Source organism: Peromyscus californicus, unplaced genomic scaffold (assembly GCF_007827085.1).
Source record: "Peromyscus californicus insignis strain IS unplaced genomic scaffold, ASM782708v3 Scaffold_3__1_contigs__length_106647218, whole genome shotgun sequence".
In the NCBI taxonomy this organism is placed as follows: domain Eukaryota; kingdom Metazoa; phylum Chordata; class Mammalia; order Rodentia; family Cricetidae; genus Peromyscus; species Peromyscus californicus.
The window spans coordinates 77,838,310-77,862,960 of NW_026294551.1; the positions used below are offsets into that span (position 1 = coordinate 77,838,310).

The 24,651-nt window shown below is 42.6% G+C and overlaps 1 pseudogene; it reads left to right on the top strand.

Annotated features, from left to right (window-relative positions):
* Positions 1-21,063: 21,063 nt before the first annotated feature.
* Positions 21,064-24,121, top strand: LOC128122620 (myosin regulatory light polypeptide 9-like; annotated as a pseudogene).
* The last annotated feature ends 530 nt before the right edge of the window (positions 24,122-24,651 follow it).

Genomic DNA, 24,651 nt, shown 5'->3' on the forward strand with positions numbered 1-24,651 from the left:
ATTGTGTGTGTGTGTATGTGTGTACATGCACATGTATATGTGTGATGTGTGTGTTCATAGTACATGAGTGCTGGTACACATGCTATGGTATGTTTGGAGGTCAGAGGATAACCTCAAATGTCAGCCCTTGCTTTCCACCTTGTTTGAAACAGGGTGTTTTTTTGGTGTCTGCTGCTGCACACCCCAGGCTAGCTGGCCACAAGCTTCTGGGATTCTTCTGTCTCCACCCTGCATCTCATTGTATTAGCACTGGGGTCAGAGGCATGTGCTACTGTGCCTGGCATTCTGCAGATTCTGGGGAGACATACAAAGGCCTTCACACTTGTGTAGCCCATGGATCATCTTTTAAAACTAGAATGAATTTGGGAAGTATGGATGGATCAGTGTGAAAGCAGTGAGACGTGTTCAGGAGATCCGAAGTTAAAGATTGTGATGTGGGTTCTGTTTGCAGCCCTGACGCTCCCCATCATCGGGATGGCCTTCCAGATGTGTGTTCACTTACTTCCTCAGAGTGAGTCATCTGTCTTTTACCACCCTCCTGTTTATTAGGTTTTCTTGCCTGCTCACAAGAGATTGCATTGCTCAATCCTTTGACCTTTTCCTTGATAGTTGGAAGGATCATGGAGCCTTAGAAGCTAAGCTTTACAAAATGAACAAGAGAAAAGTCGCCTCCAAATTGTCTATAAAGAAAATCCAGATTTTGTGACCAATCTGGAAAAACCAGACTGTTGTGTGGAACTCTGAACATTTATCTAAACATTTCCTTAAAGAATTTGGCCCCTGTGTGTGAGTGACTGCTCACCGTTTGCTAGCCATGGAGATGGGGCGGGAAGGCAGTATTGATTAGCATTGGTTATTCAAAAACAATACCAAATGCAGATTTGGTGCTGAGCCAAGTCCATGGGACCTGGAGCAGGTCTATGGGGACGTGACAGGCAGTCCTTTTATCATGCCTGATTCCTTTTACAGTTATAAATGTCACAGTCATTAGACAAAGCAGCATCTTGCCCATGGAGTTGGTTCTGTCTGCTTTCTGACTATGAGGAGAGACCAAAAGCCTCTCTAGGTTCCTGGGCTCTGGAGTGGAGGCAGGGGAAAGTTCACAGGCTACAGAGCCTGGCATAGGCTGGCCCACAGGGTCAAAGGCCCAACCCAACATTGTAGGGAGAAGACACTATGATTCCAGCTCCTGAAAGCTAGGCCATTTCTGCATTCACTGGGTCATATGGTTGACTTTCTCTCCCAGGTCTCGTGCAGACTTGCTAAGTCAAAAGTCCCTAAGCCCTGGACGTTCTAGTTCATTGTCTCCTTGACTGCTAATCACCATCTGAGTTTCATCTCTTAAGCCTCCTGCTCCATGATGTGCTCCTTGATCTCTCTAGTCACTTATCTATCATAAATCGCTCTTTTTTCCCCCTCACAAAGCCCATTCCTTTTCCTGTGTAACATAGGTTACACATAGTATATAATTATGCACTAACTTATCTGTTGATTTTAGTTACCAGCTGGCTCCCCTGCCATGAGAGGACTCTGTATTGTGTTACTCCTCTGTTCAATACTTAGCACCATTTCTGGAGCATGGTAGATGCTCCATAAGTATTTGTTAAACCAAAGGGATAAAATAATCATATAAATGAATTAATGGATCATTACCATGAGTGTCCCACAGCAAATACTTAGTCGTCGTCTCCTCTCTTTTGCCTCTCTCCACTTTTCTTTCATTTCTCTCCTACTCCCATGTTTATAAGACATGGTTTCTGTTGTTGGATGGTGTTTTTACATGTGTAATCTTGTTCAAGCTTCGCAACTCTACTATTCCCATTAGACAGTGCAGGGCAGTCAGTCAACAGTCCTGTCACACAACCAAGGAGTCTGCAATCTGCATCTCAGAGCTCAGGTTTCCTGAGAGCTGGATGGTGGCCTCAGCCACTGGGATTGGCACTTAAAATTTCACCGGAGTGTCCTTATTCCCAGCTGAAGGACAGAGGCAGCAGCCATGGCTTCCTTGCTTTTGTGATTCTTTCTGAAACTCTGAGGCCGCTGGGTTCTTCTGAGGAGGGAAGGGTAGAGAGAGATTTGTTACTGCTTTACTGATGCTTCAGGTGACTTGGTCCTTGGAGCAGGGGGGTCATAGGAAGGGAGAAGCCATAGCTATACAATAGCCCTGCGCTGCTGGGATGTGAGGTGGAAGATGCAGAGATGGAGTAATGCTGAAGTAGCAAAAACTATCATTCTCACCTTTCTGGTGTGTATGTTATCTCCATCTTTGCTACAAGCTCCCAGAGGTCAAAAGTGAAGGGTACCAGTGTCCTCAGAAGTCAGTCTCCTGTATACAGGCAGGCTGGGACCTGAGAGTCCCAATGTTCTCAGCCAAGAGATGGATGCAGTGATTCACACTGCACAGAGTTTCCATGGAGATTCAGAGACCACAGTAAGAAGCCTTTCTACAGTGCCCAGTACCACATGTTTTCAACAGATACTCAGTATTCTGGCTGATTCAGAGCTGAGGCTCAAACCCAGGGCCTTGCACAGGCTAGGCAAGCATTCTCCATCTAGCTCCACTCCCATGCCCTTGATTATTATTTTTATTGTTGGCTTTCTGAGTGCCTGAGGTTGCACTTCAGTCCAAATCCTCATCTTTCCAATTCTAATTCTGATCTTTACAGATCACTCCCATGCATTACACAACTATTTGCCTGGGCTGGGAACAGAGGTTGTAGGGGGAGAGCAGAGGGAAGATTAATTAAGAAAGAATCATAAAAAAATTCAGTGAATCTCAAATGGATGTAATATTAAATACATAATTACTTCTCAACTTCAGTAGCTATAATATCAGAGATAAAAATCATGTCAGCTTCAATCTTTTCCTCATTGTGGATTCAGACCGTTACATTAGTGACTAACTTTCTGAGCTGTGTCATTTTCTCTTGGAAATGCACCTTTTTAGAACTTAAGCACAGAAGCCCTTCCAGGGCACGCCCTGGAAACTCCCTACTGAGGCCTCTTCACTCCACCCCACTGCTTTGGTCATCAGAGCGTCTGATCCTCTGTACATTCACCCTCTCAAGAAGAAACGGAGACAATTCATCTTACAGAGAGCCTTTTCCTGCCTTGTGTTTGGCCCAAGTGCAGAGCATCACACCAACATCAGTGGGGTGTGGCTACTTGTGGGTCATGCCCTGGGTGTCTATATTTCAGAGACTTCTCTGCTTATAACCCAGGGCCACCACCTTCTGTTTAGAGCTTGGTCCTTGACAAAAGGTCCCCAAATATTGAATCTTGCTTATTTTAAATGGGAGTATTCTCTCCCTACCCCAGTCCTTTGACACTGTGGTCTGGACCCTCCATAGAGGTGAGGGAGAACAGACGGTAAGAGTCTCAGTTTAGTGCTCCCTGGAGCTTAGTCTGTGCCTCCTCCAGACAGATGAGTAAGGAAAGATTCTGCCTGGAGTGTTTTGTCAAACAGTGTGTAAGGGTAGCATTTTTCTAAGTTCTCTTCTCTTATCGGGATCTCAATTAGGACATGGAATAGCACCCATTTCTCAGGCATTATGGTAAGGGACTTTCCCAAGATCAAAGGTGCTACAGAATGGGACAAAAGGTCAAGAGTCCTTGCTCATTTTACAGGACGGGAGGGAAAGAAAGTGGCTTGATGTTTCCCCTTTCCCTTCCATTGTTGTTGATCTTGGTGCTCATATCTTTCCTTCCAGCCTTCGCTGCTCCAGCTTCCTCTCTCCACTCCCTAGGCAGCCAAGCCAGTCACACTAGCTGCTCAGAGACCCCCTTCCCCAACCCACCATCTTTTTTCTCTCCTTTGCCCATTTTATTCTCCTGTCCTGATTCCTTCAGTTAGCCCAGACTCAGCCCTGACTCTCTCTTTGCTCACCCTGTTGCTGCATTGCCCAAAAATGCTAGGCTGAGTTATCCATGCATAAAAGCAGTTGTCCAAATATGGGCCAGAATCTTGGAGAAAGCAAAACAGGGAGTTGTAGAGTTGTCTATGTTATCTCACTTAGGAGAAGGGTGTCCTCTCAGTCCTGAGAAAGGCCTCAAATCCCCTCACGGAGAGGTAACAGTAATTTGTTATGTTTGAACTATATGTCCTTCCTAAAAATCAACTCACTTGGAGCAAGAGCAAAAAGAGCAGCCTATATATACATTAAGTTACAACTACAAGTACTTGTCTAAGTCCTTTCTCTTCTATCCATACTCATTGCATCCTACAAGGCTACTAATGTCTAGCCTCTGATTTTTAAATGCCTTTGAACTTGCATGAGATTGTGGGTAAGAGGAGAGAGTTGACCCATGGTTCCTAGCCCCAGTCTCCTTCCTTTCCCTTCCTGTACTCAATACCACCTGTACTTGCATTGACTTTCTGGAGCACATCCATCCCTGCCTTCAGTCCATTACCTCAGCAGCTACCTGTGTTGAGCCTTGTGATACATATTTCCGTTTATTTGTTCTCTACCACAGAACACACAAAAAGAAGAGACTTATTCAGGCTTTGTAGATGCTCACAGGAATTTGGGCAGCACATTTTGGCCACTCAGAATGAATGTGGTCTATAGTAAGGAGAGACACAGCCTTCAGATGACCATGTCCCCATGGGCCTGAGGACACGATCTCATGGCAGGGCTTTTCTTGTTCAGGTCAACTGACAGTACCAGTTTAAGGGTCAGACTATGTTACAAGTATGTGTTTGCAATTGAGTCGCTTCTCATAGGGAAAACTGTACATTAGATTCTCTAGGTTGCTTAACTGCGGAGATAGGTTGGTTTAATGATAGCCAATGGGTAGCCTGGGGCAAAGTGCACTAAAAGAAAGGCAAATGACTATATGTAAAGATTGTTCTGACAGATACAGGATAATTAATAAATCTGTTGTGCAAACAAAGAAACAACCTACGAGCATAATATGAAGACTTTCTCTTTAGAAGGGAGAGGTCACTGATAGAGATTTCAGAACCTCACAGTAGGAGAAGGAAATTGTGATTGGTTGGCCAACTTCAAGAAGCTGCTTCTTAGAAATGAACTCTCGATATCAGCAGAAAGCTGAAGTTATTTCTGCCGATAAAGTGTTGGTTATGGCTTCAGCCCAGGGGACGTATGAGTGAAGTTACTGAAAGAAATGTTTCTTTTTCTTTCTCTCTGTGTGTCTGATTCTGTTTCTGACTCTGTTTGTCTGTCTGTCTGTCTGTCTGTCTGTCTGTCTGTCTCTCTCTCTCTCTCTCTCTCTCTCTGTGAGTACATACAGGTATACATGCATGTATATATATGTGCATGAGGAGGTCAAAGGTCAACCATGGATGCCATTTCTCAAGTACCTTGTATTTTGAGACAAGGTTTTACACTGGTCTGGAGTTCACAAAGAAGTCTGAGCTAGAGAGCCAGCAAGCCTTAGGATCAGCCTATGTCTGCCTCCCCAATGCTGGAGTCACAGGTTGGCACTATCACACCTGCCTTTTTAAAACACATGTGTCATTAGGTCTAAATTCAGGTCCTCACACTTTCAACTCAAGCACTTTACCAACTGACCTATCTCCTGAGATCCTGAATCTAGTATTTTTAAAGGAAGATTTTTCAACCTATCTTTTCTGTTGACATTTGTGATTGGGTGCTTTCCTTGTTATCTTTGTAGGAAACTGTCTTCTGTATTGCAAGGTATTTGGCAATATCCTTTGCCCTTGTCTACTAGGCACCAGTGCCGCCCCTCTTGGTAGTGACAAACAAAAATGTATCTAGTTGGGTCAGCAGCGATGACTGCACAATTAAAGGCACTCACTGCTCTTCTAGAAGACACAGGTTTGGTTCCCAGCACTCCTTCCCAGTGTCTCACAACCCCCTTTAACTTCAGTTCCCAGGAGTTCAATGCCCTCTTCTGGCCTCTGCAGGCATCACATATACACATGGTACGCATAATGTACTTGCAGGCACTTGTACATACACATAAAATACAAATAAATAAATCCTTTTTAAAAAGTCTCCAGGGCCAGGGCTGGGAAAGAGCAATCACTCTATTCTTAGGGAAAATGGTTCTAGATTGCTTAGTGTCCTCTGCACTCAGTCAGACTCGATACTGAGCCCAAGTCACAGCAAACTGTAGTTGTATCCAGACTTATTGTCAAAGGAAACTGAGGGCAAGGAGAAGCCAATGAGGTTTGTGCCTTGCTTTGTTTCCTGGGTGCCTGTGAAAGCACAGCAGTGGCTATTTAAGCTAAACAAAAAATGAAGAGGCCAGTACTCGGGAGGCAGAGGCAGGAGGATCTCTGTGAGTTCGAGGCCAGCCTGGGCTACCAAGTGAGTTCCAGGAAAGGCGCAAAGCTACACGGAGAAATCCTGTCTCGGAAAAGAAAAAAAAAAAAATGAAGAGGAATGATGTTTAAATATCTGTGACAATAGCACTATTAATTTCTGTCCTTTGTAGTTTTTAGTGCTGGTGAATGAGCTAGGGTGAATGAACTGAAAGTTCAGATGGAGAAGGAGATAAAGAGATTGAGGAAGCATCTGCTGCCAATATATTCTTCTTCCAGCCTCCACTCTCCAGGAAGCAAGCTTCTTGTTTGGCAAATTCAGGGAAGGGTCCTGTGGTAGAGAGGAAGCCCCCATTTTAATGGACCATCTCTCTAGGCCTTTTTAGTACTGTTGGTCCTTCTCTCTCTGCCATTTCCTGTATCAAACAGGAAGTCATGACTTAGTAACTTCCTGTGCGCATGTGTCTGCTGGGCCTTGCTGGGCCTAGGATGAGGTTTCAGCATGTGTGGCTATAGATGTTGTTTTCAATAATAATAAAATCCCTAGGATGCAATTAGGTGTGTTTACTTGTATTTGTTACAAAGGAGGAAATCCCTTTTATGCACAAAAACACATTTTGCCTCATCTCCATTTTTTTTTTCCCAAGCAAGATAGGACCATTTCTTGCAATGTTAACTTCCAGGATCTGTTGTGGGAAATCTAGTTAATAAAATTAAAGACGGAGCTAATTTAAACAATATACTAAAGAGGAAGATTGGGTAAGGGATGGAAAAGTGCATCTTCTGTGTCACTTAGGAAGGAGGTGAGGGGGCGCTGGCTAGCCACCAGACATGCTAAACACCTTATTGCTAGTGAAAAAAAAAAAAAAAAACCTCATAGATTTGTTTTTATTTTAGAATATTTAAAAATCTTTCCCCACATGCTTAGTGCAAGGTGTAAATAGGAAAAGTGTTCTGAACTACAAGGAAGCTGCAGGCTTAGCTTTTCCATTTTCAATTGAAATACCACAGTGCTGGGGACTGGGAGCAAAAGTCTGTCAGCCAAGTGTCTGCCTTGCAAGCCTGAGGCTTTGAGCTCTTTATAAGAAAACAAGGGGTCAGCGAGAGGGCTCAGTGGGTAAAGGTGCTTGCTGCCAAGGCTGATGACCTGAGTTTGGTCCCTGGAATTCATATGGTGGAAGGAGGGAACTGACTCCTGTGGGTTGTCCTCTGATCTCCACACTAAAGAAAGATATGTAGTAGTAACGAACAGCAATAATTAAAGGCCAGACCGATGAGATGGCTTAGCCTGACGACTTGAGTTCAATCCCCAGCCCCATGTGGTGGAAAGAGAGAACCAACTCCAGCAGGTTCTGACCCCCACAAAACATGCTACTCACTACACATATACACTTACCCCCACCCCAAATCAATCAATCAATCAATCAATCAATCAATCAATCAAAACATTTTAAGGAAAAAATAAAAAGAAGCTGGTCATGGTGGGACACACTTGCAGTCTCAATGCTGGCTTGGTGGAGACAAGTGGATCTCTGGGGCTCACTGGTCAGGTAGCCTAGCCCCCTTGCTGAGTTCCTGGTCAGCAAGAGAATCTGTCTCAGATACATAAAATAAAAATGGTTGATGCCTGAGGAGGGACAGCTAAAGTTGTGCCTTTACCTCCACATGCATGTGCACACACATAAAATAATAATAATCCAATGCCTAGACTGAACCATGTCATCCCTGAGCTAACTCGTAGACTGTATTTGATGTCATTTACTTCCTGTCAAGATCATGTTAATGACGATGGTGAGTGAGGCCAGCACTTTGTATCTAATTTCTTCTTTAATTGGTTACTTTAGACAGGAGAGCTGGGGGAAGATTTTTCAGTCAATATGTAAACTTGATCATTTATTAATGGATGACTTTATGACAATACTATATGAGTCTCTGGTTATATGAAGGAAGGAGACAGAAAGGCCCATACCTTCATAAAACTTACTTTTTATCCATAAATACATATTGGGACCACATATAAGCTGAAGATGTAGCCGAATGGGTCTGGTATTTTTCAAAGTGATTGAACTTATCACAGTGTTGTATGTAGCCTTTCATAGAGCTTTCCAACTAAATGACCTTAGTGTAAACAACATAGACACAGCCTTACAGCTCCTTTTGTCCTCACAATTTCTGAAAACCTCTGAAAGAATGGTATTCCAAAAGATGTTTATTACAAACTTATTACACTCTGTACTTTCCTTGTTAAATCTGATACAGGCCCAGCAATGAATAACAGATCTTTCTAGCACCGTGACTCAGACTCAGCATCAACAGGATTTTAAGAGCAGGACTGTTGATGACAAGACCGCCCCCCCACTCTCCTGCCCCTTCCATTGTGTTTCAGCAGGATAGCTCATCAGACTCAGGCTCTCCAGTTGAGCCCTGCACTAATCATGGGAAGAGCCTTTTGCCCCTTTACCCCTCTGAGTCTGGGGACATGTTATGTTCCATCAGCAGCTCCCCTGCTATTTTGGCTAAAGCCCTTCCCCTTGCCTTGGATACTGGCTAACATTTTCCACTGGTCAGAACCCTTGTTTATACAGCTGATCGAGTTAACAGTCCATCTCCTCTGCTCTTGTAGGCACTCCAATTCAACCGTCATCCTAACAGGGGTTGGTTGTTTAGCTTGGCAGAGTCATTCCAGTCATACGTGATAACCAAATTGGATAGATGATCAATTCATTTTCCTCAGAACTTACTCCACTAAATAAAGCAACCGAGCCTCATGATGGAGTTGCTGCCTCAATAGAGGCACATGATGTGGACCAAAGCCTGAAGACTTAGGGACCTTCAGACATCCTGATTGGCAACCAGAGGATTGTCCTAGAATGTGGATCCTGGGCTCTAAACTCCACATACTGCAGTCTTTCTCAGGAGCCATAGCTCATTTTTCTGTATTCCATATATTAGAAATAGTAGGCCCAGTAAGAGCTTCTTTTGCAAAGTTTCTGAGCTCAAGGAGTCCAAAAGACCTGACTGCTGGCTTCTCAGATAGGCTGCTCATTGTCTTCCTCCCACCTGTAAATGTTTCAATGTTGATGTGGTTGAGATTCGGTGAGTCATTGCAGTCTCTATATTGTTGGACACAGTGTAGAAGCAAAATAACCGAACCTCATTTAAAATATTTTTCCCTTATTTGAAGGAGAAAGATGAATTGTCTGAATGAAAATTATAACATACAATGAAGAATTTATCCATAGAATTCAGACTCACAGAGATCAACCTGCCTCTGTCTCTCCAGGGCTGTGACTGAAGGTGTGCCACCACCATTCTTGGCGATAGACGGCAAGGTGTAATTTTGATTGAAAATGTTTCTAGCCACTAGAGCAAGCTTTCTCATTGACTTGCTGTATGGCCTGAGAACATCATGCATCCCACCTTTAGTTGCAGTAGAATAAAAGTAAGGATGTAGCCTCTTTCTTAATGGCCAATTAGCAGGAGACCAAGAGGAACACTGTGTGGGAAAGCACTCTTTAAAGTCTGAGATGGTGTTAGACAACATGAGCTGGGGTGATAGCGCAGTCAGAAAAGCATTTGCCTTTCAAGCATGAGAACCTGTGTTCCATCCTCCAGAACCCATTAAAACAAAAGCAAGCATCATATAATAGCCAATGTTGAAAGAGGGAGAGAGGTGAGTCCCCTTGGCTTGGTGGACAGCTGGCCTAGCCAAATCAGCAAGACCCAGGCCAGTGAGAGACCCTGTCTCAAAAAAAAAAAAAAAAAAGATATATGGTGACAGAGGAGAACATCCAAAGTTGACCTCTGGCACACACACACACACACACACACACACACACACACACACACACACACGCTCACGCTCACACACACGCTCACACAAAGGCACCAGACAGCTAACGGAGTAGTCCCTAAATAGCTGAATGATAAAAGGTACACTTTAGAGTCCAGAGATCCCATTCAAAGTGGACATCAGGCAGTGTTGAATCCACAGTGTTGGTGTCCCTTCAGTCCTCAGTCTCCCTTTCTGATTTCTCTAAGGGGAGCGTCTCTTGGCGATGCCAGCAGGCCTCCAGTGCCTCCCTGATGCTTACTCAGCTCCCTTGCCTGAGACAGAGGGAACTGGCTCTCCACAGAGCCTTGGCCAAAGTATGTATAACTAGATTGTTAAAGCAAGTATTTTAGTTTTCTTTGTTCGTGTTTATGCAGCAAATGACTTTATGACAAGTAGAAATGTTTTTCTGTTAATAGCAGTAATACAAAATTTCACTCCTATGTGAACTGATGTGGGGGAAAGGCATTTTAAAGAAAAATAAGCAAAAAAATGAGTGATATATAATTTGACAAATTGTGGACATGATATGAATAGATTAAAGTAAGAAATCATACATCCAAACTTGGCCAATATAGGCTAAGATGTAGAAGTGCTTGTTTTGGAAGTGGCTAAGATTTTCTTTTCCAATGTGATGTTTTAACATTTACACAACCCCTAAACAGCCCTACAAGGAAACAACAGAAATGAAGGAAGGAATTGGAATGTTCAGCTGCCATTTCAGCCCCCACTGACAAACACATTCATTGAGGTGATCTAGGCACTGGAGTCTCACTTAAACCTTCTGAACATAGCCCCTTCTCCAATGACATAAGCAGTCTATCTACTTTCTGAATGAACTTTAACCTGTGAGGAAAGACATTTTGTCTTGATCTCTGGAGACCACATGAACCCACAAATAGTTACAGTTTCAAAGAAGTTGCAGACAAGCTAATCTCTTATAATCCTACTCCCCCGGACACACACACACACACACACACACACACACACACACACACACACACACATATACACATACACACACTCACATACACAATTTTTAACTTGTGTCAGAGCTAGCACCATGGAATATTTGGGGGTGGGATTTTAAAATGCTGCTTCTGGAAGTTTCTGTGCAAGTTCAATTTAGGAAAAGTGTGGAAAGCAAGATGACATTCAGGCAGCTTGGGAGCCTGCTTTGTTGCGTATAGTGTTTGCTGAAATGAAATGCCCAAGTGAATGATTTCTACTTGGTAATGCATAGCTCTGGCTTCAAGTAAGGGAAACTTGGAGAAGAAACAGCAGTAAAAACATGACTAGAATTATCTTCGTGCCTTCCTAATACATTCAGCGCCAACCCTGGAAAACTTAACCAACTTCATTGTAGTCTTTTTTGCTGCCTCTCCCGGGAGTTACCGTCTTTAAGACTGATACAGCTTCCCCGCCCCCTCACAGTCTCCTAGTCTGTGTTTATATAATTATTGTCGCAAATTTAGATGTGTGACACTTTAACACCATATTATTGCACTTTAAGGAACGCACGCCCTCCGTACTGTTCTCCTTGCCTGGGTGTAGGGCTCTGTTCCGCAGCAGATGTTTCTTGGTGTTACGAAATGGCTTCAGAATGCTGGAGTCAGATGGAGCTCGGAGGCGAGAGCCAATTATGTCATATGGTGTCAATGCCCAGTTACAACACTAATATAACTAACTTTTTATTATTTTTAATTTTTTTTTTTTGCTTCTAATGAGTCCCATGGATCCTTCAGGGCTCTTTACAAAAAGCCAGATTGGATCCATCCTTATGCTTTCTACCTAACAAGGACAAGATATTGTTCATAGTTTGATTTTTAGGTACATTGGAAATGTGGGCAAAAAGCGAAATGAAACAAAAATAAAAATCAAACTCTCTCCCATAGTGGAGTCACTACTGATTGAATCTGTGTATAGAATGCGGGTTTCTAGTAAGTGTGTATGGAATGGCTCACTTGAATGCACGTGTTCACACTGCCTTCTATTCAGTTCAGTTATCTTTATCTTTCTTGTTCTCAGAGATTGGAACTATTCCTACTCATGACTCCCCACAAAGAACAAAAATAGTGCCTCCTTCACTCTTTTAATTCCTACCCTAGTTGTGAATACATCATTATCTTGAACCCACCTTGGGTTGGGATAGCAAAGATAAATTTGTAAGGAGTTCATATATATTCTTGGCTATTGTTTATTAAGTGAGAGAAGAGGTTAGCTGAAAGTGACCCCACAAGCCAAAGCTGGTTGCATGACTTTGTTTGTTTGTTTTGGGGACATGGTCTCCTGTAGCCCAGGCTGGTCTGGAGCTCACCAACATACCAGAGAGTGATTTTGAACTTCCGATCCTCCTGTCTCCACTTCCTGCTTACTGGAATTACAGGTGTGTACCATTACACCTGGTTTTCCATGGTGCTGAAGATCAACCCCTGGGCATGTTAAGCAAGCATTCTATCAACTGAACTACATCCTAGTCCCAGTGTGTGGCTTTTGTAAATAACATCTCACTGGGACACAACCACACCCATTGGTTACTGAATCATCTGAGACTGATTTAACAGAATAGGGACAAAGTTGCATGGTCTTTCCTGAGATGGTATACTCTGTAAGTCTAAAGTCATTGTTCAGTGGCTTCTGCAGAATATGTTTGCTGGTCCCTAGCACATGTTTGAGGGGATTTTAGGGGTAGATAAGAGTCAAAAAGTTTCTGTTTTTCTCAAGTTTCTATGTAAAATGTTTGCTAATTCAAAGTTTGGCTTTCTATTGACTCACACATGCACAGACTTGCCTTTATAAAAGTCCTAATGTAGCACGAGAGATAATATGTTAGTTCATTAATATTAATTTTCACTCCCACTGTTTTATTGGTAATGAAAGTAACTATAATTGTAACACGGTGCTGCCCTTTCTCATTCAGCAAGAGGATAATCTTTCCCAGGACTGCTTAAGTCAAATGCAGAGAAGATGTAATCCTTTGCATCAAGATTTGGCCAGATGTATGAACACCATACAGTAAAGCAATTTGTACCATTCTCTCCACCCTCCCCAAGTCGTCCAGTTTCAAATAACAGCATCAAAGGATCTCGGAGAGGCTCGTTAATGTTCCTGTGTTCTGGGCTCAGTACAACTGTACCTATTAAGTACCAGGCTGCCTCCCAGCAGGAGCAGCAAAACATGGTACCATGTCATGGGAATGTGACCTTTGGAGATCTGACTCGCCCAGGGCTCTACTGCTACAGGAATAAGTCATGCCCAGGAGGGCTTTTTTTATTTTTTTTAAATTTCTGCTTCTTCCAAGATATTTCATTCAATTTCTTTGTCTCCAGTATCCTTGTGGCACTCAGCTCCTAGGCTAGGCATTAACTTTAGGGGCAGCTGTTACTCAACACACCAGGTACAAGTGGAGGTCTGGGACATAGCACTGGGAAGAAAGGAAAGGAAATTGGTCCAAGCAACCAGTCACCTCACTGAAGAAAAGGAGCGATTATTAATCACCACTGTACTTCTCACATACCAGGTTCTTGGTCAGTTCTTTCTTTTAACTTAGAGCAGCTGGCTGCCCTACCTACAATACCCACAACCCAAGAGTGTACCATTATCCCCTGCTATGATATACACCTGGTATGGATTCCATAGACAGAATTCTTTAAACTTTTAAGAAGCCTTTTGGGAAGAATTGGGTTTCCTAAGTAATGTAATCTGACCCATGGCATAGAGGTGTTCTCTTGGTTTAGAGGGAGTTGGACTGGATAACCTCAATAAGGGGGATTTGCTGTTTCCAAGGAGAAGGGACCTTCTCCTTGTTCCATCACCTCATGGGCAGCTCCAGAAATCCAGGCTGGTCCTTGGCATCTGAAAATTAATGCCTCCCTTCTAAGAGTTGATTCTGCATCCCAGCAGCAGAAGAGCAAAGTGGAGCATCATGCTATTGACTATTCAAGAGAGCACCTCAGATGAGGATGCCCAGCAGTGGCCAGCAGTTTAGAAGCAATACAAGCAGGGAATTGAAATGTGGGGGAGGAAATCAAGTAAGAAACAGGAAGGACACATAACACACACACACACACACACACACACACACACACACACACATTCACTGTGTGTGAGATGGTACAAGGAGACTCTTAGAGAAGGATCATAGAAGTTGAGCACTTAAGAGTGGATGTTGCATACCCTTACAGGCTCTTTGAGAGGGCATGGGTTATGGCTCATTCCTGAAATACCACATTTTACTGTCAAGGGTCCTACTTCTGGTCTCTATCTCAGGAGAACTGATTTCTAAACAGCCAGCAGAATTCTTCTGGGATCCTGGAAGCTACCGGATCTTGGGAAAGAACTCTGGTCCCCAAGACTAAGAATTTCTATGCAAAAATGATAAAGTACAGACGCTCATTCCTGCCCCCTATTAATCATTACTATTATTGCATTTCAGGATGATTCTTAATGGCAATGCTAACCTGGTATATAGAATGCTCCCAGACATGCAACACCTTCCACACATCTCCCTAAATCACCTTAGGAACGCGACCAATTTAGCCGCATGGCTATACTTATTTGGGGAATTAACTGCCCTTTCCAAAATGCATCCTTGTCACAGCTGGTTTTTCACACCTGAGATCAGCTGTGAGTGTACAATTCAAATGGGAATCCGAAGCTTAGTACAAAAAAAAGATGAAAAAGCATTCAGAGTGGCTTATTAAGTTTTACTACTAATTATATATGGAAAGGTTAGTATATTGAATATGTCAAATTAAACAAACTTTTACTAGAATTACCTACCTGTGGTTTTCATGCTTAATTCAATTACTGGAGCATATTAAATTATGGGGCCTGGGTGGTACTCAGTGGATAAGGGCACCTGCAAGTGTGAGGGCCTGAGTTCCAATTCCCAGTCCCATCCATTGTGAGCTATGTGACTTAAGACAAATTTTGGATTTTTTTTAAAGCATCAGCTTTCTCATCTTTTAAATAAGGACATCAATACTTCTTTTAGAAGCTGGGCATCGTTGCTGGTGCCTGTGACCCTAGTTTTAGGGGCTGAGATAGGCAGATCCTAATTCCTTGGCCAGTCAGCCTAGTCAATTCATGAGCTTCTAATTCAGTGAGAACCACTATCCCAACATATTGGAGTAATAATGTAAAGACCAATAAGACAAGACACCCAGTGTCCTCCTTTGGCCTCTGCAAGCATGTTCGTGAACACGTGTGCCTGCCTGAATGCTCATGTGCATGCATCACACACATACAAACAACACATATGAGAGAGAGACAGAGAGAGAGAGAGAGACAAAGAGAGAGAGAGAGAGAGAGAGACAGAGAGACAGAGAGACAGAGAGACAGAGAGAGAATTAAAATCACATCACATGTGTGCCTCAGGATATGCTTTGCATTGTATTTCTGTTGAATCAAGCAGAGGTCAGCAAACTAGAGCCCTCAGGCCAGATGTGGTTTGCAGCTTGGTTTTGTATGGCTTATAAACTAAAAATGATGTGGTAACTTTTACATTTTTAAAGAGGTATGACTTTTAGAAAATAATGTGTCTGTGGCTATATGTGACTTACAGTTAGAAGATGGACAGAGAAGATTTCAAACCCAAGGCCATCAGTCCCCAAATCTGTGCCTCATTCCTTCTGAACTCAAGCTGGCTACTGGATGCTAGACATCTCATGGAACTTTTATGTAATGTCTCACTGAATCCTGAGGTTAAATAATGTCAATTACTCACATTCATGAGTGATGTTATAATATTACATAAGACTGGAAGTATGACTTTATTTTAAATATGAGCAAGCTGATGCTTAAAAAAAGAAATTGGTCGTTTGTCTTAAATCACATAGCTTACAATGGACTGGAATTTGAATCTATTCTTCCATGAAAACTGTTATGATGGACCCTCATCACTGGGGTTCTGTGTATGCTCAGGCATAGCCAAGATCTTCCTTGACTAGCACTGAGTTATCTGCCCCATGAGTGTAGAGTGGTATTTCTTGGTATGATTAAATCTAAGGATCAGCAAGGAATAGCCATAAGTCAAATTTGGCTTCCTTTTCTTTATAAAATATATATTTAATATTTATTTTATTATAGAAATACATTTATTTATAAATATATTTATGTATAAATATAGCATATTTATGCATAAAACATATATTATGCATAAATGATTCATAGTTATTTATATAAAATATAAAATACACTGTATATATTTATATATATAAATTACATGTATATATAAATAGATATAAATTAGATCACATTTGTGATAGTTCATCTTGTCTTCCAACTGGATTAGCTTAAGCAGCGCCTAGAAGATTGGTAAAGCATGACTTTGGTTGTGTTTGTGAGGATGTTTCCAGAGAGGGTTATCTACAAATGGTACAGGAGACAAGGGACCTGAGTGGAGAACCAGGGTGGAATAAAACAGGACACGTTGACTAGCACAATCTCCCCCTTCCACTCTCTTTCTCCCTCTACCTTTTTCTCCTTCCTCTTCCTGTCTTGGAATGAGAGAGTCTTTACCTCCCTTTCCCTGGACAATGACGTTCTGCCTCACTATGGACCCAGAGTCATCAGAGCTAAGGAAAGTGGACCTACAGTTCTGAAACATGGAGCCCAAATACAATTTTCTTCTTTTTAAAATGATTCAGTCAAACATTTTGTCACAGCAACCAGAAGACCACACCCCCCCAACACCCCCCCCCCAAACAAACAAAACCAAAACCCTGACCGTTGCTTATATACTCAAAGCCTATGGCAGCTTGCACACAACCATAGAGTTGACTAATTACGGCAGAAGCCACACTCCCCAGCCAGACCAGAGAGCATCCTGTCTGGGCCCTTCCCATGGGTGCTTTGCTGATCATTCATCTAATTTGTTTGGGGGTCACATTCATGTTTTCTGTGTGACTCTCAGTGCCTAGAACAGTGTGGAGTTCTTAAACATGGAGTGGGGATTTGGTGGGGTTGGAGTACTTCAAGTACTTCCAGACACAAAAGTGAGTACTTCAAGGAGCTGAAATACTCACTTTTGTGTCTGGAGTCTGCTCCTGGAGCCCATACCCTCAGTCAATGTGCCTCTCCAAGAGTTCATTTCCATTCTCCCCACTTTTTCCCCACTTCCTTCCCTAGTGTTACTTGACAGTAACATGTGGGTTTTATTTCACTTAAAATGTACAGGAATTTTTTAATTAGGGGAAGACAAGTTTGTCCAGAGGGAGAGAGACAAAGGAAGGAAGGAAGGAAGGAAGGAAGGAAGGAAGGAAGGAAGGAAACTAAATGTTTAGTGAACCATCTGGGATGTCTCTTGTTTGTGCTGGAGTGGAATGCCCTTGCTCTCCAAAGAGAGATGATCCTCACAAAACCCACACTGGTTTCAGGACACTGGGACTCTCAACACTTAAGTAACACCAATAGCAGTGTGTGGTGTTGGTCTCACTGTGGCTTGAGGAAGAAATTGACGACTGAATCTATGTTAAATAAAGGTGGCAACCCAAAGACATCTTGAGTCTAACTGCAAGAGTCATTTCGTGAGATAGTCATGTGCCACTTCCTGACAGTTTGACAGCAGCCACCAGTCCTAGCATCTCTGATGTTCTAGAAGCTTTTCCTAAGCACCTTTTACCTTTGATATCAAATAATACCCCCCCACACACACACATGCCAAAACCACTGGAGATGGATCCTAGTATTGTCCACATTTCCACTTGAGTAAGCTAAGCATTATACAATTTAAATGATTTCCCCCTCAGGCCGTACAACTGGTGAGTGGCAGAGGGAGTAGGTAAAGAGCCTAGGCCCAGGAGTCTGCAACTCCAAGGCCTGTGCCTCCTGCTAGGATTCTGCATGAGATGCCCCATAAACTTGATGGGTGTCATAACCAGCACCACATGACCTACAGGAATGTTGGGCACACAGTAAACATTCAATAATTACTCATTTCCTCAGTGGCGTATTTAAAAATAAATCTTTAAAACTTTGTTGTAGGCATCATGATGGGGATTCAGTGGAGATTCAGGATAAGTGTACTTAAATAACATTTACTAATTTTAAAAAAGCATGATGTGAATCTGAACCATTGTCTGTATATTCTAGACCACCAGTTCTTAACCTGTGGTGGGAACCCCATTGGGGATTGAATGACCCTTTTGCAGGGGTCACCTAAGACCATTAGAAAACACAGATATTTATATTACCTTTCATAACAGTAGCAAAATTCCAGGTATGAAGTAGCAACAAAAATAATTCTATGGTTGGGGGTTACCAGAAAATAAGGAACTGTATTATATATTTCTGGCATTAGGAAAAGTTGAGAACCCTATTCTGGAAGATTCCAATATCATGGAAGTTCTATCCATTTTGTTATATTTGCTTACCCATTCTTTATTGCTTGGAGGAAATTTTATTTTTCTGTCTTATACTTCCATTTTTTTTACTTTGCTCTCTTTTTCTCAAATCCCAAACCCCACAAAGAGTATACATATTGTGGAAAAGATTTCTTAAACCACAAGAGTGATGTAACTCAAGGCCTCTCCTTTCCCCCTCACACACATAGAATATTGGATATGAGCACAATTTTTAAAAATTGGTTTGCAAATGTGATGAAAAGTGTGTCCTTTTCACCAGAACAAAACTGTCCCTAGTACAGAAGCTTCCTTCCTGGTGTGCTTCCTTCCCAAAGATGAGGAAATCTGTGCATTGGGCCACAACCTCCCACCAAGCAGGCATGAGGGGAGCTGTGGATTAGAAAGGCCTTCCATGCATGCTTAGGATGGGTTGACTGGCCTCTGTTCAGGCTCCCAGGACTATAGCTCAGGACATGGCTTGTGTTTAAATGGGCAGTAGTCCAGTAAGATGTGCTTGCCATACAGCTGATGGGGGGGGCCTTTTGCCATGGTAAGGGTTTGAGTTGGACCATTCTCAGCTGGTTGCCATCAATTACTCAGGGTTAGTTCTTGGCCAGAGGTCCTCTGTTCCACAAAGTATGTCATTCTGTGTTCACAGAAATGGAGTTTACAGTCCTGCCACTAAATTAAAACTGGTTCCTCCAAATTAAAAGCAGACAGGACAGATGTGAAGGGAAGAAATGGAGATGCACATCTTTTGTGAATCAGCTAATCATGGTGCCAGGACTTGAAATCAGTTTTTCCTGTAGTGGCCTCAACTGTGCCACACCTATGTAAGCTATGCTGAACAAGAGTGGAATTCACATTTTACCACACATTTCTTTCCCTTTGCCCTGTGGAGAAGGATAAAGAGCTATGTTTGGCCCAGACTCCAAAGCACTTGGTGTGTGTATATGTGTGTGTGTGGTGGTGGTAGTGGTGGTGGCTATATATGTGTGGGGGTGGGTGGTGTGTGTATGTGTGTGCAATTATGAATGTATGTGTGTATGGAAGCTAGAGATTGACATCAGCTGTCTTACTCTTCATTTTGTTGAGACAGGTTTTCTCACTGAACATGGAGCTCACAGATAGGACTAGACTAGAAGGTCAGTAAGATGCAAAAGTCTTCCTATTGCTACCTCTCCAGTTCTGGGCGTATAAAAGCTTGAAGCTGCACCTGATTTTATATGTGGGTACCAGGGATCTGAATTCAGGTTTTCACACCATCCTCAATGGCTGGCCTCATATTTCCATGTTATGAAAGCTTGGGGCCTGGGGAGATGGCTCACTTGGTAAGCTGCCTGTATGGCTGAACATTATCCAACAGTTATCTTTAATTCTCAGCTAAAGTGCAATTTCCTAAGAAAAGGATTCCTGTCACTCTACTCTTGAGTCAAGTACCTCAGTTAGATGCCTCTCATAACCTACTCTGCCTTGTTCTTCAATGCTATATCCCAGTTAGTTGTTATGCTTTTATGTACATAGTGCTTTGATACATTCCTGTTTCTTAATAGTCTTTCAAATTAAATGGCCCTCTTCCTCATCACTGGTTCACCAGAATTCATGCTAATGAGGTACTATGGTAACCACCCTTTAAGAGTGCCCAGTGAGTCCACTTCTCAATAACAATTCTCTTATGTAATACCATCTCCATAAGTGTGAGCCTGATTTATCAGTAACTAAGTGACTTAGACACTTTGATCATTTTCTCTATCTTTTTTTCTCATGACTTTTTCTTAGGGGAGACCAATGATAGTCTCACAATGATGTCATCCACTTGGCAAGGAAGCAAGGCTTCTTGTCAACAGCCAGCCATGCCAGAGAGCTGATCTGTACATTGAACTCTCAGATGGCCACACCTCCAGTCCATGTATTGATAGTTAGTTGCCTTATTATGGAATTCTGGTTGTGTGGTAATAAATGCTTATTGTTTTAAGTGACCAAATTTTGAGAGAAATGTGTTATGGAGAAGTAGAAAACAAGATACTCTGTGTAGAACCCACTAGTAGCAAATGATAAGTTTTTAAAAAAAACAACACTATGTAAAAGAATATATGCCATAGGCTTACCATAAATGAAGATATCAGCCTATATTTATGAATAATTACTAGAAAATACATGTTGTGTGGGCTTAATGTTTGCATCTCCTTCAACTCATATGCTAAAGTTCTAGCTCCCAATATGGTGGTGTTTTCAGTCTTCAGAAGATAACCTGGTTTAGATCATTTCAAGAAGGTGAATCCCTCATGATGAAATGGATATTCTTAGAGGAAGAAGAATGGCAGAGTTTTTTCCTTTCCTACACGTATGCACCATGGAAAGGCTGCATTGAACAAGAAACTATATGTCTACTAATCCCAACAGTAGAACCCCACCAGGAACCATATTTGCCACCTCCTTGACCATGGAGTCCTCACTCTCTAGAACTGTGAGAAGTTAATGTCTGTTAGAGTCCCACTGCACCCCATTCTACCCCACCCCCACCCCACCTCCACATCACCCCCACCCAAGTTTCTAGCATTTTGCTCTAGAAGCTCAAGGAGACTAGAACTGTTTACATTCAAATCTGAGTGCTCAAAACCCCAGCAAAATACAGCATGACCTGTGTTTGGCTGGTGAAGAAACTTGAGTCCAAAGATAATAGAGATGAAGAGTAAGCCTGTGTAATGCTGAAGCAGGAAAAATAATCAAATGAAATTGCCACATGGCTGTGCAGAGAATTTGCTCATCTGCTCAAAGAAACCCAAGTTGTTTTGGGACCCAAAGCCAGAAGTAACCTAATAGATCAGCTATATTGAGGAGCCATACCATTTCAATTTCAAGGTATTCAGGAGTTTAACCATTGATGCACGTTAAAAATTTAATTGAAGTGAAATTCACATACAAAAATAACCACTTTAATGTGTGTCGATTGGTAGCATTTGGTGACTTTATCCACAGTGTCAACCATCATGTCCAATTATTCTCAAAGTACATTAATTTGGGGAGGGGGGCAGAGTTAAGTTTTCACACTCCTCAGTTCACAACACCTTGATGTCCTCACCAGGGCACTGTCCTTCCCTCAAGTCACATTAATTGTTTTGTTTTGCTTGGCAATGCTGGGAATCAACCCCAGGATCTTGCATGTGCTAGGCAAATGCTTTACCGCTACATATCCACTCTCAACTCACTGTTGATTCTCCTCCATCCATCCTTCTGAATCTCTTCCCCAACCATGCAAACATATAATGTCTACTTTCTTGTTTACATGTGCGTTGTTTTATAAAATCCTCATGTTCTTTCCAACCACGATCTTTCCTTTCTCCCTCAGTGTAAGACAGTAACAGGTTTACATAGCCATCTGCTCTTAAGGAGAAAGCTTTGCTCCAGTAGAAAAGTCACAAACTGGCTAAGAGCACTATTTCCAAACCAGAGGGCCGCACATACCAGGCAGGGCTCAGTCCAGCACTCAGCATGTTTCATACCTGTAACCAAAGCTTATTGGACTTACTCATATACATTTGCTTACATACTGAGTGTGGCTTTGTCTCACTGTGCTGGTCAAGCTGAAGAGCTGTGGCAGAGCCTGTAGGGTCAGCAGAGCCCCAGATATTTGCTAGTTTGCTTTTTAGCGAAAGAGTTACTGAGCCAAACTCGAAACCATGATCTTTTACTCTGCATGGTCATATGCAGATCACTTCATATTCTGAGCCTTAACATCTACTTGACTCCCTCTTGCTGAAACAGAGTTTTGACATGGTTGAAGGAGGGAATCAACTCTTACAAGTTGTCCTCTGCTGACTTCACTTGCGGTGTGGCACACACATGGCCCTCTCCCATACGTACATACAATAGAGTTTTGATTTCTGTGGGATTTCCCCTTTCTTTTCATCTGCCTAGTGCAAGATATTGCAGTTTTAAAATAAAATATGCATGGGCAAGTCCAGTGTACGAGATACAATGGTGAAGTTTCTCTTGCAGAAACAGACTGTGTGCTGTGGCAGAATTCTGCCCGCTGGCTCAGACTGACTGAGTCACTGCATTAGCCTCTGAGGTGCCATATTGATCTACTCTGGAAACTCTGGAAGGAACAACACGCCCCTTAGACACTGTTAGGACCTCACCCTTCTGGAGCAGCTTGTTATTTGGTAGTGCAAGAAGGATGGATTTTGGAATCGGTTCGATTTCCAACTCTGACATTTGCTGTGTGACCTGCTTCAGCTGCTTAACCCCTGTACACCCCAGTGTCATCTTATGAGACATATTTACCCTGATATTACATGCTGCACATAAGGAAAAACGATAAGATGGGTGGAGAAACCCTAATCAGAAATGCCTGAGGTTAGCTGTGAATAAATTAATAATTTATTTAATTATTTACTTTATATTTTTGAGATTATGATTACATCATTCTCCTCCTTCTCTTTCCTCCCTCTAAACCCTCTTATAAACCCCTACCTGCTCTTTTTCAAATTCATGGTCTCTTTTTTTCATTAATTGTTGGTGTATATGTATATTCTTAGATACATAAGTACAACCTGCTCATCCTCTATTATGTTACTTTTATGTATGCTTCCCCAGCATGACTGTCTAAACATGAGGTGAACAGGAGAAAACAATAGGCATATGTTTGTGTATGTGTATGTAACGTGGACGGGGGAATCCTAGAAGACTTCAATCCCACACAAAGAACTGCAGGCAACCAAGGAATGCTGAGAGTAGGAGAAAGAAAGTCTTCCCCAGAGGAGAGCACACCCAGAGGCTATTCAACAAACACCAGGGTCCGCTGGCGGAGGCCGCAAGTGGCCGTTCTTGGGCTGCTGGAGAGTTGTTAGGTCGGTGGGAGTGGTCGGCGGGAGTGGTTGGCGGGGCTTCGCGGAGACACCCTTTTTTCTCACGGCTGAGCAGGGATTTAACCATCACCATGTCAAAAGGGCAAAGACCAAGACCACCAAGAAGCGCCCTCAGCGCGCAACATCCACTGTGTTCGCCATGTTTGACCAGTCCCAGATCCAAGAGTTCAAAGAGGCCTTCAACATGATCGACCAGAACCGGGATGGCTTCATCGACAAGGAAGACTTGCATGACATGCTTGCTCAATGGGAAAAAATCCAACTGATGAATATCTGGATGCCATGATGAATGAGGCCCCGGGCCCATCAACTTCACCATGTTTGGAGAGACGCTGAATGGCACAGATCCCGAAGATGTCATCGGCAATGCCTTCGCTTGCTTTGATGAGGAAGCAACGGGCACCATCCAGGAGGTGCCCTGAGGGAGCTGCTGACCACCATGGGCGATCGGTTCACAGATGAGGAAGTGGATGAGCTGTACAGGGAGGCCCCCATTGACAAACAGGTGAATTTCAACTACATCGAGTTCACACGCATCCTCAAGCACGGAGCCAAAAAAAAGGACGACTGAAGAGCTTCAAATTCCAGCCAAATGTTCCCTGTTGCCACTTGGGGTATTTCTGAGATCTTCCTCCTGGAACCTGTTACATGCCCTAGCTTACCGCTTTTCCCTTTCTTGTTTTGTGTTTATATAATCTCGGCCTCTTTGGGCCACATGTACCTTTATAATCAGACTGGAAATGGGACTTTCTGTCATTATCCGACTAGAAAGTAAGGTCATTAACTTACAGGCAGTCTTGTCCCTCCTGTGTATAACTGCAGCCCACACAACAGAATCAATATATTTTTTCAGAGAAAGTTGTCCATTCAATTTTTTCTGAATGATAATTGAACTTTCTGACAAAAGAAAAAATACCAAATGGCTGGATTTTATTTTATTTTATTCTCTGATTTAGAAGATATTTGCAGCTACATGGTGAGACATCTTGGAAATGGGACCAGCTAATTTGTGCTTCATGGCTATTTTACACATGTCACCTGAGGATAACTTCAGTACAGGCTCTTGGGTGCAGGTCCGTTTTGTCCCGTGACCCCAGCCAGGTGGTCAGGTGTGGAATTTTCTACTTGAGGACTTCATGTCAAGCTCAAGAAGATTCAGATTTTGAATTTCAGGTTTTTACTTTTTAAATCATAGCTGTTACACTTGGGTTTTTAAAATCCTTAACATTGCATCCAAAGTAGGAACTACAAAAGAACTGAAAGGAATATTAATACAAGGGAATCCACATGATGCTTTATTTGTATGCCTTATTCCTGGATCCCCACACATTGTATAAGATTTTTGAGTTCAGA